Source organism: Coloeus monedula, assembly GCF_965178545.1.
Source record: "Coloeus monedula genome assembly, chromosome: 6".
NCBI lineage: Eukaryota > Metazoa > Chordata > Aves > Passeriformes > Corvidae > Coloeus > Coloeus monedula.
In genome coordinates this window covers 22,209,887-22,236,962 of record NC_138786.1, presented here as the reverse complement: position 1 = coordinate 22,236,962, position 27,076 = coordinate 22,209,887, and positions in this window count along the sequence as shown.

The window sequence follows — 27,076 nt, the reverse complement described above, 5'->3', positions numbered from 1 at the left end:
AAATGAAACATCTCCATTTCCTGCTCCTGTACCCAGTTGTGTTGACTAAAGAGATTGTGGAATATTTTTGCTTTTAGGTGTTTTTGTTTTGATTTTGCTTAAGGAGTTTATTATGATTATTTAAATTGAAATCCTGGTAAATGAGGTATTTTGATATAAAATTGCAGTTATTTTTCATATTTATCTAGAAAATCACAGAAACTTTTTATTTTGAATAATGCATATTTATGATGCCCCAAATTGATTCTTCAGAATATTGCCTGGTCATTTATTTGGTACAGAATCCATCAGAAGTTTGAAAGTGGTCAGGTAAAGGTTCTCAAAACTAACATTCAAGAAAGGCTGTTAATGATGTGCTCTTTCCCAGAGATCTTAGCTGTCTCCCTTGCCCTTAGAAATTAAATATTAGATCAGTTTTGAAACATGAAGTTTTCGGTCTTTTATTAAATTCTTTGATACTTGCCACAAGCTTCTATTATAACTTTACAAAGACCTATTTTTAGAAATGTCTGGTCTCTATTTATATCATGATTCTTAGTGCAAGAAAATAAACACATTTCTACTGAAAGTGTGGGCACATTATTTGGCTCTTATTTGCTTCCAAAGCATCTAGTGGCCGTCTTCCACTGGCTGTTGTGGAGAGTTTTCTTCTCAATGTTTTATGCTTTCAATTGCTGAAATAAGTCATGTGTCAGGCAGGAGGAGAAAAGGAAGTTATGCTCCTCTGATCACTGCTATATTTAAATGCCTGCTCAATGTAGTCTTTGGTAGTTTGACTAAGCATTCATCAGTTTTCTGTGTGCTTGCCTGAAGTTGCAAATTCTATGTTTTTAGGAAGGAGCTTTTTACATACTTTGCTGTTTTCAGGTCTGAGTACGCAGGTATAAAAGTTATATTTTCTGTCTTTGCAGGAATAAATGAGATCCTGAACTTTTTCATTTTCCTTCAAAAGAAATACATTCTGTTACAAAGTATTCTTAGCAAAAGCCTGACTATGAAGGCACCCTGTGATGTACTCAGACTAGACTACTCCAATATGGTCTTCTGCCCCAAAATTTAGAGTAACTTGAGAATTTAGAAATTAAAAACACTGGAAACTTGAGGTAGTTGTTATGCAATGTATTTTCTCCGTGTGACTTGTATATTCAGTCTATAATCTACAAAAAAAAAAAAAGTAAACATATAAACGTGGATATAGGAAACCAACAGAATGAGATGGCAGTAAAACATATGCAAAGCTGGAATCAAACATAAATAGGGAGAATTTAGCAAAAGACTAGCCTTCCCAAACCAGAGACTCAGGATCTTGGCTGGGTTTGCATCTATGCTCCAGCAAATTTGTAAGAACAGCACTGATGACAGCCTGATGGGGCAAGTGTGCAGCGGTCATGTTTGGGACCACACAGCACCTATCAGCCATGCACATCTTGCTGTCTCTTCTCAGTACCTAAAACTCTCAGACTTCATACTGGAAGAGAGAGTGCTTTTGTAGTGATCAGGGAGAGACGACGGTAGAGCACTGATCTTCCGGGTAAGCTTTTAAAAGACTAGCTCCAAGGATGAGGTAGGAAAGGAAAGTGTTGGGATTGACCATGTTGTACATACCAACTGCTTACGGCACATTTGGAGCTCTAGTGTGCATGGCAATTTAGTCACAAATGTGTTTAAAGCCTTTGTGCCGTGCCATGGTACCTGACCTTTGAATTAGGATGCTCCTGATCAAGGTCTTCTTGCTGACTACTGCTACTCAAGGAGTTTGACTGAGCATGGCTTAGGAAATCACAGTTTTCTTTTGTGGGTTGCTACTGTTAGGAATACAGGTTAGTCACTGTAAAAACGTTCCTAAGAATAGACAATTCCTACCCTTGCAGTGCTGGCACTGAGAATTACCAACATACTGTAACCTTAAAGCTGTGCAGAATTTAAAACATTTGTCTGAGTCCTCATGCTACAATTATTGCATTGTTAGTAGATTCATGGCCTGACATTTACTACTGTCATCATAACAACCATGGTTGTAAGAAAGTAATATTCAAACCTGAATTGGTTCAATGTCTGACTCCTGAGAAAACACAACTGACACTAATTTACAGTCTCCAAATATGCTGGAAATTCCCATTATTTTCACTCGTTTTGCTCCAGTCTGTCCCCTTGAGGAAGTAAGAAGGAAAAGAAATAGGGTAGAGAAATTGATATATGTTGGGGAGATGCAATTATTTCCTAAAAGTATTCTTAATGCTTCTCTCATCTTTCAGGTGTTCAGTATAGAGTGCTGTGGGTATGGGGAGATCGGAGCTCTGTTTCACGGCTTTATTTTTTCCTTTAATTTTCAGCATGTCAAACTTACTTAATTTTCAGGGTTCCCCCCATCACCCACCATAAGAAACTAATCATCAACACTAATAACCATAAAAGCTTCTGATTTAAGTGTTTCTTTAATTTTAAACCAATTATTAAAAAAATACTTGTTCATTTCTATTTTCCTGCCTTAAGTGATCAGCATTATTTGAGTCCTTCATTTGAGTTGTTATTTCATTTAATGATCATCATCATTATAATTCTGGAATCTATATTGCACTTTCCCCTTTCAAAATATGCCTATTAGATGTATTTTAAAAGTATCTTATTTGTCTGAAAGCTTGTCTCAGCTCCTTCAAAGGACAGAGGAAAATAAAATATAAGTGAGTCTTAGGTATTGATGTGAAATAGTTTTCTGGGTCTGTGTTTCTGTCACTTCAAGGTCTCATCTTGAGATGGATGTTGCCTGGGAACTGAGAACCAGGAGAAAGGTGCTCCCTTACTCATGACACAGTCTTTTTATCTCTCACCCTTACCTTCAGGTGTTCTCTTTGTCTAAGGAAGCTGGCTTGAAAAGTCATAATCCCAGTTGTGAGACCAGAGTTAATAAATATTTTCATAAGAATGTTTAAGCAGAAAAGAGAAAGGTGGCCAGTATTTGTCGATATTAGCAAAGGAGAACAAATATATGAAGTAATGGTCATTAAATTACTTTGACACAATAAGCTGCTTCTTAGAAAGTGTAAATGCAGAAAAGAATTGAATATTTCTCTAAGTAAATCTTGCTCTAAGGGCCTACACTTCTCTGCAACAAGAGCAACCTGCTTCAAATAGAATGAGATTTCAAACCTGAGAGAATGTCATTTTATATAGAATTCTCTATGATTTTACATAGATATATTCCTAAAACTACTTTAATGTCATCTTAAGTGGGAGGGGGAATGGACTGTTATTCAGCATGGGATCATGACTCAGAAAAGATAATACAAAAAGAGAATGGCCATGATGCCTTAGTAGCAGAGCAAGAGAGAAGGGTGGGAGCACTTCTAAGTGAATCTGAGATTTGCCAAAAGACTGATGTGCAAGAATTATGGACAGAAATCAGAACAAAAAGCAAGGTGTCTTCCTGACATGTTAGCTGCATTCTATAAAAATAATGATATTAATTGATGCTCTCCTAGTGTATTGCTAGCCAATTCCCTTCATAACTAGTAGATCTCTCCAGGGTATATACTGGAATCACTTCCCTTATTGTTTTACTAAATTCACCTCACACATCTGTCTCCAATCCCCTCTGATCGCTAGCCTTATACAACCTGAAGTTCACCTTCAGAGTCCTTTGCAATTCTTAACTTCCTTTTTGTTTCCGTGCTGAGGTCTTTTAGGTCTTACCCTCTGAAGCTTTTGTACCCATTTTGGATGGAGTAGCATTAATTTTCTTCAGAGTAGCTTGTGTGGACTTGTGCAGAAAACAGTGTTGGTAACACGACGACGGATGTTTTTGTTATTGCTGAGCAGTGCTTACACAAAATCAAAACTTGCTCTTCATCCCCTGCTGCCCCACCAGTGAATAGGCTGGGGCTGCACAAGGAGTTGGGAGGGGACACAGCCAGGACAGCTGAGGCCAACCATCCAAAGGGATATTACAGATCTTAATGTGTCATGCTGAGCAATGAAAACTGTGAAGGGGAGAAAATCTGCAGGGACTGCCCTTGCCTGGGGTCTGGCTGAACACTGATCAGTTGGTGGTGAGCAATGAGTTTCGTTGGATTTTTTTAATCACTTGTTCTTGAATTTGTTTTATTTATTTTTTGTAGGGGCTAGAAAAGGCATCTACCTTTTTATTTTTTGTCTTATTAAACTATTTCAACATGTGAGTTTTCACAGTTTTAGCATTGAAATTCTTTCTCACACAGCAGGAAGAAAAGTAAGTAGGCAGTTGTGTGTGTTTAGCTGCTTACTGAGTTTAAAAAGTGATATTCTTTCAATTCTACACCTAAATTCCTTCCTTCATTTTTTCACTTTCAGCTCCATACCTTCTCTCCTGCTTCTTTCAGCACTTGGAATGACCTCTGTCTTGCATTAAGTTTCCTTTCTTCTGGTTATCTTCCAAGCTTTCCTTACAGACTCTTTTTCAGAGACTTACAGTGTGGGTTGCTCTCCAGCTGTTGCGACTTCAGTTAGCAATAAACTGATTCTTGTTTTAAACTCTAAATTAAAAGATGATGACAAAAGTATGGTAATAAGTGTTACTTTATTTGTTTTATTTGTTTGGCTGTTGGACTGGATTAGTCAGGATTCTGCTTACATGGTGCTACAAGGTTTTATGCAGTGTTTTGTAATGAACAGTGTAGTTTTCTGAAACTACAGATTAATAATTAGCTCTTTAAATATGTAAGTCAAAAAATGTGAACTCATTTTTGATTGCTAAGTTGATAATCTCCTAATTATAGTATTATTAATATGAATTTATTTCATGTTCTTAACAGTTCATCTAGAGACAATTCACAACTACTTTCAAGCTTATAGCTAACACTTGTTAAATTTTGGTTAGTTTCAATTATCTCCGTAGTTTTATTTATCTATTGAAAGGTTATACAACTAGTCAATGCCACTGAAGATTTTGAACTTTGTATTATTGGAGGTGTGTTGATGTCACTTAAATTCTTTCTATTTTCCATGTGATTTTCAATTTACGTCACTACATATTCTAATATTTGCTTTTGGATTTATTCATAGTGACTAGTTTCTTTCCTGATAATATTGATTTAAAACCCCCTCAAAAATAAGGTATAATTTGGCCAATACCAATTTAAATAAAAGGACTAAGGGAATATTTAAATGAAGGCAAATCAACATCTGAAAATAAATATGACAATCTTCAGAAAGCATTTATTCTCATATGTAACCCTTCTCTGCTTTGGGAAGCCACCTAGGATTCCTGTTTCAGTACAACAGTGTGCTTTTCCTCTGGTTCTTTTTACATAACTGATACAGAAAGCTCTTATGCCTATTCATAAGACCATTTATATTCTGAACAGAACATGAAGATTTTAATTCTGTTTAAAAGCAGTGACTATAAGCAACATTTCAATTATATCTTAGGATAAATTTTGACTTTAGCAAACGTTTATGTTCCGTTATGAAAAAAATTGTCATATGTACAGGCAGGGACATGAGTATAAATAAGTCAAATGGTTGTAAATATTGTATAATAGAACATAATCACTGTTTACTAATTGTTTTCATGAATGTTATAGCCTTTTAGATATTATATTGAGAAGCATCTGTGTTAGCAACTGGAAGGAACTTTTGAAAATATTCTGTATTTTTCTTAACCATGTGTTTAACAATAGTCACATGGGAACCACCACCCCATGAGGTCTTGTAAGAAATCAGTGTTATGACCTGCTGTGTCTCTTATGATTTCTGTTTTTATTATGACTGACAGGTCATTATTTATTGCAGTTCCTGCATTATGTTTCTGTTTTTCTAAACACTCCATCAAATTTACATGAATGGCATTGGGTTCCCATGGCATTGTCTGGACTGCTTTTAGGTTGCCCACTGTTTTGATGATGTTTGTGGCTTCATGGAAGCGTTTTGATTTTAAGCAGACAATCCATGTTTGAACACCTGTTGGAAAAGAGGCACTTTGCCACATTCACAAAATGCTAAGAAATTGCCAATAAGTGGATTACATGTTTATAAACACAATAAAGAAGGTTAAGTAACATCTTAAATTTTAATTATGAGACAGTCTCAGAATTCAAATGTAACATGAATTGTTTTCTCAGTTCTGTTTTAACTGATACGGTCCCTTCTCTACTTGCTTTTGAGCACGTAAAAATACGGCAACCAGACTGACTTTATCTTCTTGACATGCAGAGCTTCAAGTTCAGGCCTGAAAGCATGTAAATCCTGTTTAAACTTATGTATGCTCTGACCTTATCCTTTCTGAGCTGTCTACCTATTTTCCATCAGTAATCTCAAGAAACTTTTACTTCCCCCTCACTACATTTGAAGATGAAGTAACATGGCAAAGTTCACAAGGGAGATACGGAAAATGAAGTGAGTCTTGCATGTAGTAACCTGTAAATTTTGAGTGCTCCTTATCAGGGCACCTTAAAATCCATTATTTTCAAACAGCTCAGTTCTGTGAGTGACCAGGATTCACAAATACCATGCCTGATTCTTTGTGGATGTTTTCCCCCCAGTAACACACAGACTGCCAGAAATGAAGTAGAATTTGCTTTCTGTGAATTCTTTCTTCCTCCAGAGATTTGATCCTGCACTGTATGGGAAATACAGGAATAATTTTCAAAATAGAATTGTAAAGCATTTGGCTAAAACAGAGAAAACACTAGCTAATCTAATGCCTACAGCATATTTCTTCTTTCTTCCTGGGAGGCAATAGACTTGTTCTGGGTTCTGAAAAATTCTGCATTTTTTCATAATGTTAATAAATTGGGAAAACAGGTTGATTACAATATTATGTCTTGTCTGGGCAGTACTTGGCATTGTTCAATGCATTTATTTTAGGAAGGAAAGAGGGCAGCATGTTATACTAGGAAAGAGTAAGTCTCTGCAGTGGTGTTGCAAAAGAAAAATTTCAAAGTCTTTGTAATTTAGTTGCGAGATGTAGGGCAACTGTTAAACCCCAAAGCAACATCACCTGATGTTATGAAGGTTCCTCCAGCTGCAGAACTTCTTGCAACAAATTGAGTAATTTCTGACAAGCTCTGTATCACTCCTGGAAGCTCAAAGTAATTAATTTCCTATGAGCAGCCTTCACTGACTGTTCCTTGTGCCGCAGCTGTAAAAAAACCCAAAGCTGTAAGGACAGAAACTTGTTGAATTGTAGGCACTACTGTACCTTAATGGCTCTGTATTGAACCAGTGCCTTAGAAAGATAGCTTGAAGCTATCACCTTTCCTTATGGATAAAGTATAAAACTAAACCCAAGCTTTCCTGTAGTAGTTACATTATCTGCTGCTTAGCTTTTGAGCAGTAGAAATGTTGACCAAAACCTGAGCTCTTACAGTTAATTCTGTGTAGCTGTATAACTTCTGAAATTTCTGTTTTATTAACACCAGCGCTGACTTGAATTGTTTTGTACTGCACTTGTGTTGGCTCTTAGACAGTTGTGTTCTGAAGTCTCAGAGGGATTTTGATTGAGTAGCTGCTTGTGACACCACTGTATTTGCATTCTAATGTTTTTAAGGGAAAGAAATAATTTGAAATGTAAGAGCAATGTTATATAAGCTTTAGGTATGCTAACCCATTTTCAAGATGAAAATTGAACCTGAAGCAAAGTCCTTAATTGGCCCTTCTGTTTACCCAACACTACTGAAATTAGACATAATTCAGTCTTTTTTTTTTTTTTTTTTTCAAAAAAAAAGTTCTGTTGTTACATTTTCTCCCCATTTTGCTCATTATAAGCACTGTTTTAGTCCCCTCTACACTATTACCTTATGCTCTTCTAAGTTAATTTAAAGAGACTGACTAGCACTGAACACATTTTGTTGTGGGCTAATTGGTTGGCCTTGCGTCAACTCTGCTGTTCTTTCCATCTTCCAGAAAACTTCATTTACTTTGCATGGTAGTGCTATGGGTTGCCTTTGTGGAAAAACCCCCCAAAAACCAAAATCAAACCAAACTAAAATGCACAGTAGGAAAGTAACACAGAGATGTAATTATGTGGAGAAGAAATGTCTGTATAAGGATAAATTTAGAAAGGTTGTGTCAAAATGTGACTTATAACTACAGAAAGGGTTATAAGACTTTATAAGGGGAAGGTTTTATAAAAAACATTAGATTTAAGAAAATATTAACGGTGTTATATGATATTTTTGGGGTAGGTGAGCATATAACAAATGCCTGAAAAGAAGATGAGTTATTCAGTGAATCTTCACAAAAAAGTAATTACAAGCCTATTTTTAATAATAAATTAAAATACATATAAATTAAAATACAAATAAATTAAAATTGAAACCACATTAACACAGATGAATATAAGTTGTTTATTTATTGTATCCTGATATCCTGGAAGTAGTTAAGTAACTGGAAACTGTTAGTGTGGGAGAACTTGCAGGACAGCTTGAAAAGGGGTCAGCATTGCACCTAGCTGAGGCTTATAGAGGACTATATACTAAGTACATTTAACACATTATCCTGCTGCTGAAGTGGCAAGTTAAAATAAACAAAAGTACAAAAGCAATAGAAATGTATGTATGACATAGTAATATTTCCACTTCACTTAACTGTGGATGGGGCATTTTGTTTGCATCTGGAGAAGGTTTGATAAATTCAAAAATTCTGATAGTAGGAAAAAAAACCTGGTGAAATTCCCAAAGGTTTGTAGCGTGGGTTTTTACACTGAAGACTGAGATCAGTTGTTTTCATTCTCACTGCAGGCGAGACAAGGAGTTGTGTTTTTTATTTCCTAGTTTTAAACACAGGGAATATGACATTAAGAATAACAGAACAATGGAAAAATACTGTCACAAATGTTTTTTGCTAATAGTTTCTCTAAGTAACTAAAGGGCAAGTAGGCAGAAGTCTGTCTGAAGATCCTTGATTCTATTTCTGTAAAATAGTGTGTGTGCTAGCTGATTAGTTGAATTCTTCTGAAGTGCTGCATTTGGAGGATATTAATAAATAAAAGTAAGTGACACTACTCTGGGGATGTGGATGTTGAAAACATCTTACACATTTTGCTGTCTTTAAACTTGCCATGTGTAATCATTATCATTCTCTTAGCTACAGCTTTTCAGGCTCGAGACCCTCTGCGGTCTAGACAACACTAATTATAACAGCCTTGACTAAAGTTTGTGTAAAATTTTGTAATTATATCAAAATTGCATCATGCTGATTAAATGTGTTTTCATATTTAGATTATCTCACCTTAATTTACTTTCTTCTCTTATTACTTTTCCTCCCTTAAACTCATAATGCTAAACTTTTAGTAGTGCTTATTAAAATATAAAATGTTTGTACGTGAGAAGATAATTGGTTTCAGCTCTTTATGTTTAGTAGTGACACTTTTGGTCACTATGTGATAATGGGCTGTGAGACAAAATATTTTGAAGGACTTCATAGTCCTAATTTTACATAAAACCATTATACTCTTCTTCCCTGAACTCATTTCTGTGATGTGCCATATGGATGACTTTTTAAACGTCAGTAAATGGACTTTTCCCCCCAGATTTTATATTTCTCTGGTTTCATTTTATTTTTTCTTACTCAAATTTGTAATATTTTTACTCTAATGATCTTTGCTTCCATACCCCGTATATTCACAATAAGCAGATGATACCAGGGGCTAGATATTTCCATGTAGTCACTGCAAGCCCTAAACCCACCTATACGCTTAAGTGGCAGTCTTAATATTATGTGGCCGTGTATGTGAGTGGGAAACAAACTTCACTGTTATCCAAAGCACAGAGGCTGCATTGAACTGCTGCATTCTTTGCCAGGATTCAGTTGTTTTTTAACTGCTCCTGTGGAGACACTTCTATGAGAGTCAGAGCAGGTGAGCTGCATATGAATGAATCCTTGGAAATTTTTTCTTGTAAGAGACATAGTTTGGTGAGGGAAAGGCTGCAGATACTTAACTTAGAAATGTAAAGATCATTTTACCATGTTTTATGCATTTTTCTACTCTCTGTGAACCCATATAACTTTTGAACAACTGGAAGGCATCGAACCAGGCAAGAGGTTATTGGGAATTAAGGAATCATAGAATAGGTTGAGTCGGAAGGACCCTTTTAAAGGTCATCTGGTTCAACCACTCTGCTTTGGGCAGGGACGCCTTCCACTTAATCAAGTTGCTTGTATCCAGTCTGTATTTCTTTATGGCTAGATAAATGCAGGATGTCAGAATCACAGTTCTGTGAAAGGCTGACAAAACTGGAAAGGTGTATCATGCTACCAGCACTCATTCCATGAGCACCTGCATGCCATCACTTGTTTCTTTGTAAGAATTTGATGAAGCTTTAGATGATGAGTGGACTTATTAGGCATAACCTAACATATTGTCTCATTGCAGCTCACCCTCAGTTATATTTTCTCTCAGTCTTGAAAGGTTAAACATTATTAAAAGCTTCTAAGTAATTTTTTTCTCAGTGCTTAGCTTCCTCGTCTGTAGGATAGCTGAAAACTGGTTCACAGGGGTCACAAACAGTAAGGAAAAAAATGTTTAAATAATTTAGCTAACAATTAAAAAAAAATATTCAGGCATCTGCAGAAATACATTCACTAATCAAAACTGCTTGAAATTCCCTGTTGACAGCAAGGAACATTCCACAGTACTGATGGAAATTGTACCATGTTTTTTTTTTTTTTTTTTTAGGATAAGAGACAAGACTTGCTAACTAGGATTTGTTTACAGCTGCACGAGGCAAAATTTTTAAAATCAGTTTAATTTCCTACTAGAGGGAATGTTATGCTCTATTAAACTTCTGTCAGAGCAGTAGAAATAAACTGTATATAGACCATATATGTACACGTGTATGTATAGAGTAGTCTTCATTTTCTTGCCAGCCTATTCCCCTCTTAAACTGATTTCACTACAAGAGTTTATTATTCAGCCTACCTGTTCTTTTCTTCATGGATTCTCATTAATACGTATTGAAAAAGGATAAAGGGAGGTACTCTGGGATGTAATAGGCAAGATTTTCTTCAAATCTTTTTGCCATTAATATTCAAGGAAAATCTGATTTTTTTTTTTTTTTTTTTAAATAAGAACAATGTTAGGGTTTTTTTGGACAAGATTCTGATTTCTGTTAGACTCTTTGTGAAAGGCATTTTTGGTTGAAATTGAGAATGCTTGCTTCCTGAAAATAAAACCTTTTTTTCTGGTGGTACAAAATAAACCAGAAATACTAAACTCCTTGTAGCTCAAGTAACGTTAACCTATACATGAAACATATTTTGAGTATTACAATATCTTAATAGTATGCTTACACTTACAAGCAAAGATTTAATTATGCAGGTTTTTTAATGAAATTGTAGCATGTTCCTGTAAATTTCCCAGCTATGGTTATGTATTTTCACGTATTATCACAATGCGACTACTAAAAAAACCTGTGTATAATTTAACCTCATGGGGTTTTTTTGTTTGGTTTTTCTTTTGTCTTTCAGAAATGAATTCCTTTATTGCAAGAAATCATGGTTATTTATTGATTCAGAAAGAAAACGGACTGATATTCTCTTGGGTGTTCTGAACAACATGTAAGTTGTCATGTCTTCAGTTTAGGTAGTGATTATGATTTGATTTTAACAAAGAAACCTTTGGTTAGAGATGTTTCTTAATTTATTTTTTTTCCGCAGCAGCAGATAAGGTACAGTGGTAGATTGTCTGAGGTAACACTTTTTGGAAGATATTTTTATCCCCTTGTTTTACTTTGCACATTAATATTCATCCGATGCTATTAATCATTCGTACGCTTCAGATAGGAAGGTTCATAGCAGCACAACTTAAAATCAATCCTAACTGATAAGCGAAGCTCTCAAAAAAAAAAAAAATTTATACAGGGCCTACTTGGTCAGGAAAATGACCTGGCACTTGATAAATGCCTTTATTAGTTAACTTCCCCCAAAAATAGCAGTATTTTTTTATGGTAGAAACTGCAAAAACACAACTACGCAGTTCCCGACAGAAGTGTAAACTCTGATTAAAATTTTCAGTTTGGAGGAGACACTAAATAATATTAATTACCTTCTCTGACTTAATGTGCTAGTACAGAAAGGGAGGCTAAAAAGGGCATTTGTTATTTCCCATGGCAATGTGTGCAGAGCATTGTCACTACTCAGTAGCAGCATTGTTTCTGATATTGCTAGTGGAACAACACTCTTAACTTTTCTTCTGTTGATGTTTGATTTCATTGCCATGAGCATTTCCTGCTTGAAAAATACACAGTTCTTGAGGTTGGATCTCTGTTATTCGTTTGACTTTTGAAAGGCTAATTGATTCATCTTTGTTCATGGTGTTGTTTCAGTCTTGTCTGTGCACAGACATTTGCGGGGACAATTCATGGGCTCCAGTGTTCCGAGACTGAATATCTGTCATCCAAGCAGTCATGCACTTGCACAGAAAGAGGATTTTGAGCATCCTGGTTTTCAATGTTTTCAGCACGATTTCTGTCAGTGTTTTTAGAAGAGCTCTAGTCCACGGGTAGAAGTGATGTCACTGGCTGAGGAGATGTGCGGTATATAGTGACTAGCCAGAACTTAAACATGAGGTTTGACACACAGCCAGTCAACTTGTCTTTGGTCAGGTGAATTTTCCAACAACTCTAAAAAATAAATTACTTAATAAAAAATGGTGTTTTGCAAATAAATTATCAGTTGAAGGAAAGAATAGTTTGAATCTGTTCAACTGTAGGTGGGGATTCTCGAACTGGGATATTAAAGCTATGAAGTGGAAACTGCAGCGTGTCTGTGTTCTCTGCTGAAAGACTGACAACAGGAAACTGCAAAATGGGTCCTATGGACAAAAAGGCTGGAGGTGTGGTGTCAAAATTATTGTTTTAGCTGGACAGTTGACAAAGATGTTTGTAGCTTCCTGCAGAATTAGACTGATGGAAAAATAAAATCACTGGGCATCCCTTTATCAACATCTAGATAGTTATTTTTTTCTAGTTCATAAATATTTTCAGTGTCGTGATCAGAGGGTTTAAGATCAAGTTTTTCATTGTTAGGGAAAGAAAATTGTTCTTCCATTATCGCATTGTGAAGATGAATTCTTTTCTTTGATATGCTCATTAGATTTTCTGATAGAAGCCATCCATTTGAAACAAAAAGTGAAATGTCTTAGTACCATTTTGTTATCTAGACTAAAAGTTAGGTTGCAGTTGGCCTAAAATGACTGTAGCTATTGGCTGTAGCTGATCCGGAAGCCTCAGCTTTCCATATATGACATCCCATAATTTACATTTTCTGCTATTACAGCACTTACAGTTTTACGATGCCCAGTTGTTCTCCCTGCTTTTTGGAAGAGACTCCTAGTCCTTGCTGTTGTAAAAGGTTAGCAAAAGATGTGCTGCACACAATACTGATTTATTTACATATCCCTTAGTCTAGCAGCTAACAAGATAACTAAACACACGTGCTGCAGGTGTTTGATTTTCAGCACATTCAGCAATCAAAGGTATTCTAGCAGCCACAGGGTGGTGTCAGTACTGGTGAGAAGTGATCTACATTTTGCAAGAACTTTTTTTCAGATCAGGAAATACAGATTAGTGAAAACTAAAATGTGTGTCCTCAGTCAGTCTTTCATCCCAACTGATAACGTTCAGGAATAACAGTGCTGTTCCAGTAGAAGCTAATTAAACATGGTTCTCTTACAGAAGTAGTCTGCCACAAAGCCTGGAAAGTAGAAGTCAGGCTGTGCTCCTAGCTGGGGTGTTTTGGTGCTAGAAGTAGCTCTTAGGAACCCTGGAGGATGGGGTTGGGATCAGAGCTGGAGCTCTCTGTGCTTTGAAAAATCTTGTCTGGCTCAGGGGGCTTCACTTCTGGGGTTAAATTAACTCCCACCCTCTGGATCGGTATATGGAATTTTTGAGTACTTGACAGTACACTGAGGATCTGTGAATCTGGAGCATCTCATGATATGTTTCTTTTGTTTCTGTGCTGTCTTTAATATCTTTCATTTGCTAGAGCTCTTAATGATTTAGTTTGTTCTGTGTTTTTACAAAGTATCATTATTTCATGGAATAGAAATTCTGTTAGGAATTTTATTGTTGTGTGATTTGGGGGTGAAAAATTAATCATCTGAGTACTGTTGATAATAATCCAGGTACACATTATTTTAAAAGGGTTTTATGTGGGTATTATTCTTCAGATGAAAACGCTGTTTGGGAATGATTGATTTAATTATTTTCACTGCTTAGAGACTTGGCTTTTAACTGGAAGCATTTTATACTGTGTAGTTACATGAGGCACTGTTATTTTCAATTCAACAGAAAATGGCTCTAAGAGCAGAGAAATGAGTGACATTGTGTTAGGGGACTGTGTATCACAAAATACACAGCTTCAGCTTGCATGCAAAAACATCATTTAGCTGTGATAATAGAAATTAGATTTCAATCAGTATGCCCTTTGTTATTAATCCATTTTTCTCCTTTCATCTGAAGAGGTCCTAATAACACTTTAGACAAATCATACTCTTTAAAAACTGATTTGAAATAAAAATGCTTTTGAATCCTTGTGATTTCAGGCATGCATTTTGTAATAATAATAATATGTTTCCTTGCTGCTAATGTTTTGATGCATACTTGCAAATGTGCATAATGTTATTCTTTTATTTTTGGTCTAAGTTTATTGTTAGGGATTAAGGAATTCCTCATATTTAAGCAAATTTGTGAGGGAACTATAGGAGCTACAGTAAGAAGACTAAATTTGAAGACCTAATAAAGACCTTATGTTCTAAGCACTGGTTATTAATTTGGAGGGTTGGAGGCCTGAGGTTAACTTTTTCCTTTGGGGCAGAAGTGGTGATGTTTCAAGGAGTTATAAATTTTTGATGTTTCATCAGTTTCAACTACTATCTGAGGTTGAGGAATTTGGAGTGTGTGCACCCAAGCAAACGTTTCTGTGTGGATTTTTCATAGCAGAACTCTCATATAGGTTAGGCTGCTATTAGAGTCTCAACTGTACATCTTTATGCAGCTACATTCCAGCACACATTTTTTGTGATACAGAAAAAGACACTGGTATAGGAAGGCTTTTTATCAGCGACTGTGGTTATCTTTTTGGTTTCTAGGGCCAGCTTGAAGAACAAAAGACTTACTGTCAAAGATGTTGAGAAATTACTGCTAATTTAGTAACATTTCTTAGTTTCTTCTGCTGCTTTTAGTCTAGAAATTCTTAGTTCCTTAATATCCCCTTTTAAAAATACCCTTTTGAAGAGGGGAGAGTAAACAACTCCCCTCTGTGAATGTGGCTATAATGCTCTATCAGTGCATACCGCTTCCTGACACTCTCCCTTTGTGCTACCCTGACAATGAGTGTTGCACCCAAAATTCTTGTCTTGAGGACCTTAAAGGGGTCTCTCAGTTATTGTCTGCTGTCTTAAAATCTTGCTGCTTCTTGTAGGGCTGATTTCACCGCAAACAAACCCTTTTCCCATACAGTGTCTTGCTTTTCTACATCCTTAAAGCTGCGTGAGTAAAATTGGATTGTATGAGTGGGATCTTCTGGTCCATGCTGCCACAAGAATTGACAGCCCATGGACACAAAAACCCCACTCAGCCTGCAAAGGGTCCTCTGGATGAATGGGGCCAAGAGCTTGATATATTCCTCCCTCAAAACCCAGCAGCTTTAGGGCCTCCACATGGACCAGTGTCCAGCCCCAAGAAGCTCTTTTTCTGGTTAAATCACACAAAGGCCAGGTTATGATGGAAAAATCAGGAAAATTCTTCCTCCAACGCCCCAAGAATAAAGGACGTGACAAGGTGTGTCTTTGTGCAGTGGTTTTTATCTGCTCTGGCCTCCTGTGGCCGCCCCCTCACCCCCCCCCCCCACCCCACCCCACCCCCCCCCCCATGTGGGGCTTCTGCTCTGATAGCCACTCTGGGGCTGTACTGGGTCTCCAGGGCAGGGATGGGACATTGCTTCCAGTGAGCCAGTGACTGACAGCTGCACTAGAGGCTGCAAAGGGGATGGGCTGTGGGGCAGAGCACCATTCCACCTTTGCCGACCGTGGTCGGCCCCCTCCCGCACACACCTTAGTTGTTTTGAGACAGTCATTGTTTTTTCAGTCTTTTTCAGACTGTGAATGTACTGGGCTTATAAAAAGTGGATTTGAAACGTTTCAAGCATTAACGTCTGCAAGGAGGTATAGCTAATATTATTAGGTATCTGAGCCACTTCCACACACCCAGGGCAGAAAGTGAAAGAATAAAAAGAAGGCTTTGATTAGAGTACATCAAGACCACATGCAGTTCAAGCTAGTTTTCATAAACTTTTATGTATATTAAACACAGTTGTTTATGTGTTTAAATTACATTTACTTCATTTCTATTAATTAAACATATTTGCATTTCTTAGATACTGTCATCTTTAGCAACTTAGTACAGTGAGTGTTATTTATACCATATATTACATGTTAAATACAACCTTATTCCCCAAAATGAAAACTCTACTGACTCACTTGAAGGGTTTCAGTCATCATGCTACAGGCTGACAGTGAAATTACTACAAAATTTGTTTTGTCACCAATTTGAAAGTCCCTTTGGAATAGAAATAAGATTATGTCCTGTGCACCACCAGTTTATGGTCTTGGCATTTAAAATATTTCTGGTAAATGTGGCATGGTTGATACTGATCAGTTAGCTGAAGCTCCTTAAGTTATCCCTAAATGTCAACAAATGTTTGGTTTTTTCCCCCCTGGTGTCCTTAGAGCCTTGATATATTTACATACAAACAGCTTCCAAGATTAAAAAAATTAAACAAACATGTTATCTGCTGTTATTCTCTATGACTGTCCTTTTAAATGCCAGAACAACAATTCTAGATTTGAATTTGCCCGAACTGGAGTGTTCTTGGTTTTGCAGAAAGGCTTGAAGGACTATTTAGCTCTTAACCCTTTTTGTTACAGGGCCCTGTGATCTCTTAGGCCAAAGAATTGAAAGCTCTCATAGGTGACTGAAAAATAGGAAAATACTATGGTTTTGTATATACTCGTTATGGATTCTTTTTCTGCCAAACTGAGAGATGTTTCCTTGGTGCAGACTCAGGGATGCTGCTTTGCTAGAGAGTTTTCCCTTGCTTCCAGAGTTGTTATTTGCTCTGGCTGCTGCAGAGGTGCAGGGCTGCTGTCACACAGCTGGCAGCTTGGCCCTAACACAGGGAGCAGCTGTCTGTGCACCATGTGCTAGCTGAAAGGTTGCAGTCGGGTTTGGAAGCGAGGTGCGTGCCAAGACCAGATATGTGATGAAATGATCTTGTTTTGAAGGAAAATTTTGATAGAAGTCTTACAGTACTTTGAACTTTGTACACCAAAGAGATGTAAGAGTCGAACTTCTCCCCAGTACTAAAAAGTGGTGTTTGAAATTCCCCAGTTTTGAGGTATTGAAATCAAAACCACTGTTGGGTGCTTCTTTGTTGCTGCTGTTTTACTGGCATCTTGACAGTCCTTGTCTTTGTTGAAGTACAAGTCTTCTGTTTGATAAATGTTCCAAACTGCTTTATTAAAAAAAAAAGCCAGATACTCTAGTGATCCTTATGAAGTATATCCTGAATTTGTTGTTGAGAAAAGGAGTGGAATTGATATGGTAAAGCTGTATCCGTGGTGTGAAAAATGGATATCAAAAATTTAAACTTTTTTTTTTTCCTCTGGGAGCTGCATTATACCTGAGAATAAATTCCAGCTCTTTGTATGCATTTATGTTGTAGTTGTATGCATTTGTGTTATAGTATATATTTCTAATATTTACCTAATACAAAATTAAGGCTAATAAATGGTAGTGTAGTTTTACACTTGCTATGCACACTTGTTTTTCTAACAGGTCTGCTTTCCTCAAAGATAAGATGCCAGGCTGTGATTTATCTATATGTCTGTCTAAATAATCTAAATATCAATGTCATAGAGAAGATGTATCACTTCAGTTCTGGTATTCATTGCCAGTTTTGTTAGAGAATTGTCACTTCTGTAAGTGGAAATACTTCAAGCATTGGGAAAGAGTAATTAAGTTTGGATAATGCTGTTTTGCTAAAATAAAACTAAGCTAATTTCTTCACTAAATTAAATTCCAAATCTATTCAAAGTTCTGCAATATTAATTTGCCAATATCCTGTCCACCATACACATAGTCACTCACTCCTGTTTGCTACTTAATTCTATTTTGTTCTTTTAGAGGCTAGGTACTGTTCACAATCAAAAATGTCTGTATTAATTCATTCTCGTTCATGCTGGTTGTCTGTGTATGTCTAGATTGTATTTTTTTTAAGGCAACACGCCTTTTGATTTGAGAAAACAATGCTGTTAGTTATACTACGGATACGACCACATAGTTCTACCTAAAGAAGCCACACACTTTCCTTTCATCGACTCCCACTGTAATGAGGATAGTAGGAGAAGAAAATAAGAGCTAGTGAAAATGCACGTTATGAGAAATATCAGCTACTTAATGTCACTTGAAACAGTAAAATAAGTTCTGGTGAAGAAATTTTCTTTACTAGGTAATAAACTAAAAATACCTGGTAAATCACCAACAGTTGGCAGATGAATACGAGTACGAATAATGAGTATGATTGATAAATAAAGCACGTATTTCTCTAGTTTATCTTCTTGCACTTATCTCCATAAATACATAGTGTAAATACACTGTGAGAGAAAGGCAAAGGTGCCTTAAAATAGGAAGTACCTGAAATTTCACAAGGTGATCAGCACAAAAGATTTAAATGCTATGAATTTTTTTATTACGCAGAAATTTTATTAAACAGTCACCCCAGCTCTGTTGCTGGCACCTATATAAGCTTAGATCACATTAAACTCTGCATTGTTTTCTACTTGATATGTTGCAGGTCTTAAGTCAGGGGGGATCTGAGGCTAGAGTAATCTATGAATGCTATCAGGCCATGTGAAAAATACAGCTACTGTTACCCTAAACACATCTGAGATGAATCAGGGCAGCAGAGTAGCTTTAAATGTTCCTGCTGTTGCACATCATGAACCTGAAAATGGATCACTCCTGTTCTCCAGAACGCAGTCAAAATGTCTCACCAACAGAACAGGAGTGCTTCCACAAGCTGTCTCATGGCTCTGACTGTGTAATTCTTGGAAAGCTCCTTGGCTGAGCCCAGAGTAGTAAACCTTGGTAGCACTTGCTGTAAGGGTCTGCAGCAGCCCTTTTCAATCAGCCTGTGAGCTTTGAGTGAGTCAGTAATAATGCAAGGACAGACTACACATTTTCACTTAGGACATAGTTGGTAGGGACACCCTTTTGGGTGTGGAGAGCTGCATCAAGTGGAAGAGCTGATCAAAACTATTATTTTAACAGTTCTGGAGATACAGAGTAGTCTGTTCTACTGTCCTGACCTGAATTATGGGACCTAGACATCTGAATGCAGGTATAATCCTAGATGATAGGTATTAGATATTCTTATATCCCTCCCTTGGTTTTTTTGCAACTTGAGACAACCGTGTTTCTGTGAGTTTTCGGCGGTTTTATTTCAGAAAAAAAAGTCAAAAATTTTAAGTAACTTCAGAAAAATTGGTGCCAAAGAAATCTATTTGAAGATGCTGTGATTTTTCCTAAGGGAATAGTTCTGTTTTAGAGTCCTGTGAGACAAAGCTACAGCTTACCAAAAGATGGGATTTTACACAAGATTCATACTCCCAGCATCTTTATTAGAAAGTACTTAGATGATTTTCTATTTCAAATGCTGTTAACTTGGATAAATGCCCAAGTTTCATGCTCCAATTACTGTACATGTCCTTTAGTGCTACTACCTTAGTAAAACAATTGGTAAAAATACTGGCATAAAAATGGTGAATACTTAATTTATATTTCCTATATGAAAAATAGAAAATATGAAAGTAAACACCTTTTGTTTCCCTTTCACTGTATTAGTCCATTTTGAGCCACTTTTCAAGCTTCCATGGAAGCATTTATTCAGAGACATGGAAGCGAGATCAGAAATATGAGCAGCAAGCTCTGACTTCCTGCACTTTCTGTGCCCTTTCTGCCAAGCCAGAGCAAATGTATATTTGTTACTCCTCAGTGCATGTTATGAATCAGCAGCAAAAGGAGGACAGATATAGAAGGATGTCATTCAGGGTGAGACAGAGTCATAGTTTTTATAATTCTTCCGTTATGCCTTCTATTTTCCTTATGTTATTGTCGTCCTAGGCCCTAAAGCTACTTTAAAGAACAGTACAAAGCAGCTTTGGTACCATACTGACTCAATTTCAATGTCATTAACTCCTCCTCCATCTCATAGAAATTCTCTTATGGTATTCTGAACATTCCTTTTTTCAATTCTCTTTCATTTTCATAAGCAGCTGTTTGAATGACCAACAAAGTGCAAAAGTCTCTCTTTCTGATACGTATAGCCAGAAGGCATGTCAGACACATAAAATAGACTGAGAAAGTCTATCCAGTGACACTAAGTGGTGGTAGACGACTCAGAAAGACAAAATTCTGTTATTACAGTGATGATGGAGATGTATTATACATATATATACAATATATATGGAGATAAACACGTATGTGTTATGTTTTCACTTAACCTTTTTTTCTGTTTGATTGGAGTAATTGATGTTTAGATCTGTGCTATATTTACTCTCTTTAGAAAACAAAATCCAAAAACACATTCCTGAAAAATATTTAAGCTTTATAGAACAAACTGACACGCTTTACAGAGTGTTAGCTCCGTATCTTTACTGATAATTATTCCTGTTTTGTGTAATACTCCCCAGATGATAATTATTTGTTAAACATTATCAGATGCTTGGTATTATCCAAAGGAACTATTCTGCTTCTTGTTATGATGGCATTATAGGATTTATCTTTTGCTGTTTTGTTCTGTATATTCTATTGCTGCTAAAACACAGAAAGTGATTCCTTTACGTAGAATAAAACCCCAAAAAACACCTTTAAAAGCATTCAGATGTTCTTTTTGAACGTGAAATAGATTACATGTGTGCTTCTCTATAATCAGAATTAGTACTTGTTGAGTGTAAATGTGGCTTGTTGGTCTTGTTGCAGTTGGACTTTTCCAATCTAAATGATTCTATGATTGTTCAGCTCACAGTTGGCAATTCTGTTAGAGTTAGGTGGTGGTTTAAGGCAAAGAAGGACTGCAGATAGAACACCCTGATTCTGTATTGGGCAATGTGAAAAATACAGCTAGTGTCACCCTAAACACTTTTGAGATGAATCAGAGCAGCAGAGTAGCTTTAAATGTTCCTGCTGCTGGACATCATGAACCTGAAAAGGGATCACTCCTGTTCTCCAGAACATAGTCAAAATTCCATTCCTCAAATGTTTTGACTTCTGCTGGCAGAAAACCACCCCAAGCGTTTGCTTGTATACAGCATAGGGCAAGAGATGCATCATCAATCATATGTATAATATTCCTTTACTAAAGGAAATCTTCATACCTGCTTAAATATACTGCATCAAGATAACACAGTGAACTGAGACATGGACGTTCTTTCAGAGATTAAAAAAAGAAAAAAGGAGAAAATATAGAAAGTCAAAGTTGAAGTAGGAGGCTGCAAACTCAGAGAGGTCTGCCACATGAACAGAAAGGTTCAAAGAAATCTGATGAACAGGATGATGGAAGCAATTAAATATATTTAAGGGCAACAATTGCCATTTGCAACATATTGACAAATTGGCAAATTCATGGATGAAATCCTACAGCAATAGAAAGATCATTATATGTACTAATAGATTAGACTATCCCATCTCTTGAATTTTTTGGATCTGGATACATGCAGAGGACCTTCACCAAAAAATAAACTTACAGAAATAATACTTAGAGAAGATTGCAGAAATAAAACTTCAAATGAAAGCTTGAAGAATACAACAAGAAAGGAAATAGTAACAAAGATTTTTTGTAGAACATGTTATCTGGCTCTGAAGAAATAGTGTATGACAAATGCTTTGCAGTTTTTCCTTGTGTTTTGTTTTTACCGAGAGGGATAATACTACTTTTGAAATGAAAAATTGAAGGAAGAGCTGACAGTAGAGTTTCTTCCCTGATAAGACTTGCTTAGCTCCAGAGTCCTACCCTTAGGAGAACTTTTGTTTCTCAGACAGAGGCAATTGAAGGGGAGCCTGATTTTTCACAGGACAGGTGTAAGGCTTGTTTGCTACTGCAGGGAAAAATCCATAAAGTTCATTTTTTCCCTCTTGAGAACTTTTCTCCTGTGCTGCCTTGTGTGTAGCTTCTGATCAAATAAGAACAACTATTTTACTGAATACAGACATTCTAGTAAACTTCAATAATGCTACTTTTTAGGTCTAGGAGAGTAAAATGAAAAGGGGTAATGTCAGTCAAAGCCTCACTGAAAGATCATAGAGATTAAGGCAAAGTAATCTGAACAGAAGAAAAGTAAAAACTAGGTACCATTGGCAAATCAGAGTTGTTTCTCTGTAAAACTAAGCAGAATATATAAATAAAGAAGAGAACAGCTTCAGCATAGTATAGATTTTTGAGTGGCTGGCAGATTCTGGGGAGAAAGATTCTTCCCAGACCCGCTGGTGAACTGTGTATGTGCAGTGCTTTGCACTCTAAGGTTTTAAGGCAAAAAAATACTAAAGTAATTTCTCATTTGTTATTGCTTTGTCTTTCTGAAAGCTTACAGTGATAGGAATGACTCCTTTTAAACTGGAGCCTGAAACACACAGGAAGTAAAACATCAGTGTTAATACCAAAGATTTAGGATGTTTTCTAATAAATTTTGATCCCTGGGAACATTCAGCTAGATTTTCTGAGATCATTTTTCATTTCTGATACGTTCCAAGTGATTTATCCTAATGCATTTGCTAGATGAATTACTTGCCTTAATGTTGATTATGCTACCAAGACTAATCTGATAGAGATGACAGTATTTAATGGTTAGAACAATACTGAGAGCTGCTGTTTGTTGGTTGTTTCATTGATAAATTGTCTGAATATTAAATATCTATTTTCCTTATTTGGTAGTTGTAGGCAAGTTATCTTCAACAATCTGTTATAGGTCAATTGTAAGACAACCTTCAAAATTACACCAAAACCTGCTGTAGAAATTAAGTGAAAACAATAATACTGCTTTTTCTACTGATAGGATAAACTTTTCAATGCTTATATATACCTTGTGATTTCAAAAATAATTTCTGAAGGAACTGAAAACTGGTGGCTACTGGCTTATTGCAGTGAAATGGTGAAAGATCAGAATGGTTCTGTCAATAACAAGCTGGGTCTGGTAATAACAAGCTGTACTTTTGTTGTAGAAATCTAAAGCAGCCCCATATTATCCAAACACGCTGCTAAAAAATTGACTCCATCCCAGCCAAAACCAGCAGAACTTACTATATATAACAGCAATTTTGTTAAAAAATTTGTGACTAGTAAACCTGTTTGTACATACTCAGTAACATTTGCAGTGTATCAATATGCTGCATCCCCCTTACATTAAGCATTTATAAAGGTGAAAAATTGTCTGACATTCTGGCAATGTAGCCTGCATATATTCTTGTGAAACAAGAAAAAGAAAGGGGTGTATACTCCTTTAGAGAGAGAGAGAAGGGCCTATTGCAGCAAAAAGTAGCAGTTAGAATAGTGGTAGGTGATAAGACACAGGAACAGGTAAATCATGATGTGCATTTTTATAATTTCTTTCTTTTTTTTTTGTTTCTTAATTTAGATTTTTTTGCAAAGCTTTGAGATATTGACACTTAATTTCAGAAGACATTTTCATGAACGTTTCAAAGATGAAATGTTTTGCTAATGCAATGAAAAAAGAAATCATGATGTTTGCAAATGAATAATTCTACTTTACTTAAAATTCTTCAGTGGTGCAAAAAGTTGTCAAATATAAATGCTTCAAGATTATAGTGCTGAAAAGAAAAACATCATTCAACAGTTGTATCATGGCTCTAAAGATCTTCTTTTTTAAAAAGCCTACATGTCTTTTGTGCACGTTCAAAAAACAAGTTTTTAATATGCCACACTTATTTTAGGAATACAAAATTCTTGATCTGTGCACTATTTGAATTAGCCATCCCTTTAAAAAACAAAATAATAAACTGATCAGCTTTAGATGGCAGAAATCAACTAAGTTGATATACTGAATTCAGCTCCATTCTGAAGGAAGTGATACATCATTAACTGATAGCTCAGGCACAAATAATCGGAATAAAGGGCCATCCCGGTTTGAGACAAATTCGGAGGAACGTCAGAAATGAATGTTCTCTGATAGAAGGCAGGTTACAGCCACCCCTCCACCACCAGGTGTGGAAAGAATTTTCCTCAGAGGAAAGTGAAAAAAAACCCCCAACCCTATTTATTTAACAAGCAAAGTGCACACAGGCACAGGAGAAAAAAAGAATAATGCTAAATAATGAAACCTCTTGCTGTGGAGAGATTTCAGAGTCCTTTTTGGGTGTGGCTTTCTCCTCTCTGAGAATTTGGCATTCGGTGTGGGCTGAGGTGTAAGCTCTCCTGGCCAAGGTGTAAGCTCTTTGCTGTTGTTGATCAGTCCAGAAGAGAAGAAGAAGAAACCAAAGTCCCAGGAAAACCTCTTTCCTCGGCTAATGAATGAGAAGCTAGCTAAAAGCAAAAGGAATGTAACTCTTCCCTGCTGCAGAAATGGAGCAGCTGGGCAGAAGCAGCCAGCAAGTTTCTCTCTGTTCTTGAACACAGCGCCAAAGGGATTCCACTGGCTCTCCCCACTCTCTTAAAGGTACCTAAAGACACAGGATTCAGGTCTGGGCATAGGGCAGATGATAGGGAATAGAGTACCAAACAGCCCAGGACAAAGGCATAGTCCACGCCTAGACTGTGAGCTAGAAAAGCTCAACACTTTCTCAGCTCACCAGTGGATTTTGTTAGTGGGTTTGTGATATTTGTTACACGAGTCCCTTCCTTCCCTCAGCTTTAAAAATGAATGTTATACTCACTGATTATTTGTTAGATGCTTTGAGATGAAAAATTGTGGAGAAGAAGGAAAATTGGTATGTATGTTTCAAGTAATTCTTGAGCTTTGTTCCTCTTTGGCAAAAAGTGCAAAAAACCAAACCAGTTATGAATATAAGTAAGTTTTTTTTATTTTTTATTGTATGCTTGAAGAGACCTGGAATTCAGCAAATCATTATTTTTCAGTGAGACTTCATTTCTGTAGAATATTTCCAAGCAACTATAAATTAAACTATTAGTTTATACTACTGCTAATATTTTAACTGAGAGAGCAACTACTTCTTTTTGTTTTGTCTTCTTATTGTGCTTATCTGATTGCATAGTACAGGTTATGATCAATCATGATTCAAGTATAAGTTTAGGTTGTTTTCCCAGTTCTGTTGCCTTCAGTCTGACAGCTGCTCCCTTGACATCTCCCCAAACTAGTCAGACCTTAGAAGTAAATAATGACAGGCAAACTAAGAACTGTCTCTCATGCTGACAGTCATTTTTCATTCCTGAAAGATACTGTCAGTTTCTTGGATGACTGCTTGAGCTTCTTGGACTGCAGCCACATTTGTTTTATTTTTGAGAAGTTCAAGAGATAGCAGTGTGAAATGAGTGACCCTTTTCATCCTTCATCTTGAGAAAAACCATGAAAATGACCAGGTTGCTCCATTTCAGCATAAACTTAGCATTTTCTCTTCCTTTCTTCAGACAAAGTGAAAGTAAATGGAATTTTATTCCATTAAAAGTGTTTTGAGTAACGTTATCCACTGATTTTTTTTCTGGCAGTCAAAATGGGTAACCATGTCACCAAAAGTATTTATTGCACATGCAGTTTGCTCATGTGTTTCACTGGTATTTCTGATCCCTTCAAATTAATACTGCTGAAAAATTAAAAACAAAGTTTGCTTTAACAAAGTAGCCATGGGATGTTAATAAATAATTCCTGTGCTGAAATTAGAATTATTTCTGCTCTTATTATTTCAATGAGGATGCAGTGCCATAAGACCTATGGAGTCAGTCATGTACATAAGGAGGAACCCACAAAATACCAGGAATAGAAAATGCTGACTGACCCATTAGATAAAAGTTTTTCAACAAATCTGTAAAGAAAATAGATAAATCACTAAAAAGTGTCCTTTTTCTATTCCAGTCATAGAGAAGAAAAACAAGCAGTGTGCACTTTTCCAGTGAAAATGGAATGAATGAAAGGCAATGAAATGTTCAGTAGCATTCTCCATGGAGGGGCTGGAAATTTAAATATAAATAAAGCACTTTCATGATGACAGTGCATCCAAAAAATCCTTTGAATTTAGGCCAAACAGCTCCAGAGAAAATGAGAAATTCCTAATGCTTCCTGCCAAAGAAAAACAAATATGATTCCAAATTGAAACCCATGAAGACAGTTGCATATCTGTGGTTGTTATGCAGTGGAAGTGGTGTTTGATTACATGCAAACCAATAGTAGGTCATGGATTTTAACCCTCAATACAAACAGAAGACAAGGTAACTATTGATTTTTCTAGCCTCACTTCACGATATGCTGCTTTTACTTTTCAACCAGGTGTACTTGAAATGCACATTTTAGAGTCATCAAAAAAAAAAAAAAGACAAACTGCATTGAATTTCATTCAACAAAAATACATAGGAATTAGAGAGGAAATACAGTTTAAATGTGTTTCCATCTTTTGTTGCTTTCTGAAATCTTTCTTTTGGTACCTTGGGCTTTATATTTTCTCTCTTTGCAGATGTAAAGTATGTATAGGTACAGGTATTTAACATAGAGCAGATATTCAGGGTTCCAAGTTATTCCTTGTTAAATAGTAAGCTAATTTGTACATGTGCTTGTCACTACATGGAAAACCTTGATAGTAAGTCTGGTGTTCTTTTCTTCAAAGGAATATCTCCAAAATCTCAAAAATCTCATATCAGAAGAAATAAATGTGCCATGTTAGTAATGGTTGTTAAAGTGAATGGAGAAATAACATAAAGAAGGAAATACCATTATGTTTGGTGCATAGATAGCCTGAGTAATCTATATAATTATAGAAATTACAGAAATCAGGTATTCAGAAAGGGATTAAGCATGTAGAGTTAATAATGAGAGTACCTGCAATGGCATTAGTGAAGAGCATATCTGTAAGGATTATAGTATTTA